At 48.5% G+C, this 3,186-nt stretch overlaps 1 pseudogene; it reads left to right on the top strand.

Annotated features, from left to right (window-relative positions):
- The first annotated feature begins 863 nt into the window (after positions 1-863).
- Positions 864-982, top strand: LOC118602397 (annotated as a pseudogene).
- The last annotated feature ends 2,204 nt before the right edge of the window (positions 983-3,186 follow it).

A 3,186-nucleotide genomic window follows, 5' to 3' on the forward strand; every position in this document is an offset into this window, starting at 1 on the left:
TCAGCCCCTGTGACTTCAGCTGACGGTTTATTGGTCTCAGATGGAAAGACAAATTAGCGAACACATCACCAGCTTCAGCTGCTACCAGCAGAAAGCCCCCAAGCCTGCTGGGGACCCTCTGTGGCAGAGGCCTGCCAGGGCCGGCCAGGGCAGGGTGGGGCAGATCTGGCATCCTGGGTACCAGGTGCTGCCCCATGTCAGGGCATAAGGGACAAACGCATCCTTCTTTACTCGAATGAAGACGTGGTGACGATAGCTGGGCCAGCAGCCTGGCGGGCGGCATCAGGAAGGGGCCATGCTGGTGACAGGCTGGCCGGCCTCCAGGGACGTGCTGAGTAGCAGAGGGTCTCAGAGCTGCTGCTGGGGGAGCAGGACTCACAAACACATTTTTGGCCCTCAGACTACTCTCTACACATGGCCACTACCTTCCCAGGCCTCAGGACTTCTTTTTTTTTCTTATTTTTATTCAGTTTTGCTGTCAAAGCATTTGCGTATTTGGTCAGTGGATGCTTTACAGGACATGCTAAGTCAGTCTTATGAACAGAGGAACAGTGTTAAAGCTGCCAGTGACAGAGAGGTGGGCGACACACGCCAAGCAGACGCCCAGGCACTGCCGTTCACGAGCCACGCAGTTCGTCCCCCACCCCCGCCCTGCTTTTCAGCCACTCTCAGAGTTAATGAGAGCAGCTGTGGGCCCTGTATTATTTCTGGAGAGCAGTGGGCTTATACGAGACTTCGGCTTTCCATTTATATCTTGCTGACGTTTTTTGAATTTTTGCAATACATATGTATTTCTTTTGTAATAAAAAATAAAAAAAACTTCTAAAAACTTACGTTTTTTTTCATTAAATGTATTGAACTGTGTCTACAACCATGCCACTCTGAACAAGCCCAATCCCATCTGATCTCGGAAGCTAAGCAGGGTCGGGCCTGGTTAGTACTTGGAAGGGAGACCGCCTAGGAAGACCAGGTGCTGTAAGCGTAAAAAATAAAACAAACAAACAAATAAATAAATAAGGGATTGTAAGCCTACAGGGTCTTTGCAATCTGTGAGGTCAACCAAGGATTGCCTCGCCTAAAAAATAAAAATTATTGAACTAATCTATCTGTTTACTTAAGGCCATCAAATACATAAGATACATACCATCTTATTTCCTGGGCTTCTCACAAGATGATTTTGAATGTACAACACCCGACTCAAACTCGTTTTTTGTTTTCTTTTATGAAAGTAAAAATCTTCATGAGATGGCCAGCTTCCAAAATTTGCCCATTTTCAAGCCAATACCGTAAATGACATTGGGACCTCTGAGGGGACCATTATAGAAAGCAATGGTTATCGATTTATTTTCGTATTTTTTATTTTCAGAGGTGTGTGTCCCACAAAAGTCAGAGATTTTATTCTGCCCGCTTCACCTCTGGCAGAGGTGCCAGGCACCAGCCTAAGCTGCTCTTACTTTCCTTTCTAGTCTACGTGCCTCCTGTGGCCAGTAGCTGGGAGCCCCAGGCGGCAGCCCTCTCTGGGGCCACGGAAGTGTGGACCGGGGCTCAGCCTCGGGCTGCCCTGGCCTCCTCTCCCGCTGTGGGCCACACTGGATGCCTGCTCAGCCTGCCCTCTGCCAGCCTCCGCTGCCTTCTCTGCCGGTGCTCTCTGCTCGGCAACACAGGCCGGGGAGGAAGGCGCTCAGCCACACCGTGGGTTCCTCCCAGCCCTTCCCAAACTGACTTCAGCTGGCGTCGGGCGCTTAGCATGAGGCTTATAGAACCAGAGGGGTCTGTATCTGGAAATCTTGTATTACTCTAAGTTGGAAAGTTTAATCATTTTCATTTAAAGGTGAGACCCTGTTGAATGTTATTAGTATTTGTGACCGGCTTTCTCATGGAAGGGTCTAACTGTCAATGCCAAAGCAGGACCCCTCTGTTCTTTGATTCCGCTGTGAGTTATGAAATCCCGTATTTCTTCAGAAGTATTTCATTTTGTGTCATGAAGTCAAAGGTCAGAGTGACTCACTGTTCCATGAGCTGAGTGTCTTTGTAGCATGAACAGTAGATTTATCTCCTAACAAGGCTGGGTTAATTAAAATTATACTGCCTGTCTCTGGCAATCATCGGGATGCCTATTCTGTTTCTTATTTTATTCCAAGGGTTTTTGTTTTTGTTTTTGTTTTTAATTACTGTGTTCCTGCCAGGTTTAGTGAGTGTGATATAGCTCAGGAAGGTCCCCGGAGCACGCAGTTTTTGGCTCTTTGGATGCTGATAGAGATGTGGCTCTTCGGGCGGATGTGATGGGAGGTCCATGGGCCTCGGGCCCAGAGAGCCGGCTCAGGGCTCCTCCCTCTGGTATGACTCCAGCTACCGTCAGGATAAAAATGAAGCCAACGGCAGCACCTAATTGTCTGGACATTCAAGCATCAATTTAAATGTCACCTACAGAGGCCTTTTCTGACCTCACCTCTTCTAAAGCTCACCTTACTCCCTGCCCATTCCATTCCCTTACTGTTTTAATTTTCTCATATAGCTCCATCTGAAAGGATGTATTAATGTGTCTACTGTGCTTCAGCCACCTTGTCCAGGAGAATATAAACCAGAAGAGTAGCGTCTGCCTCCTCCTCGACGCACGCTCAGCATCTAGGAGAGTGTCTGACACTTGTAGACATTGACAAATCCTTACTGAGGGCAGGGATTGCTTGCTCATCACTCAAGCAGCCCCCGGCAGCCCTGCCCTGAAAGTCAGGCCTCTGGAGCATCCCCCTTGTGATTTTCCTTTTTTTGTGTTTTGTCTCAGAAGTTCCAAGGGGCTCCTGATGAGGGGTCTCCTACAAGAGGCCCACTTCTCTCCCAGGCCAGCTTCCTGCAACCCCTCTCCACCCAGAGTGCCCAGAAAACAACAGCCTTTCTGCCTTCAAAAAAAAACATAGTTGTTTCCTACAAGGGTTGAGCAGTTTTGAAAATTTTTTCACGCCAGGCCTCAGGCCAAAACTCCTTATCAGATCTGTCTCCAGCTGGCCTAGCACAGAGAGTCCTTCCCCACGGGGACTGGGGGCCATTGACGGGTAGATTTCTGGAGTAAAACTTTGTTCCTTCTGTAAATGTTTTGGTGGACACTAAAATGTTCTCCTGCATACTCCAGGGGGAAAGCAAATTGCCAGAGCCTCGGGTTGCTGACAGTCTTTTCAATCCTTGACCATC

This window comes from Rousettus aegyptiacus, unplaced genomic scaffold, assembly GCF_014176215.1.
Source record: "Rousettus aegyptiacus isolate mRouAeg1 unplaced genomic scaffold, mRouAeg1.p scaffold_m13_p_4, whole genome shotgun sequence".
Taxonomy (NCBI): domain Eukaryota; kingdom Metazoa; phylum Chordata; class Mammalia; order Chiroptera; family Pteropodidae; genus Rousettus; species Rousettus aegyptiacus.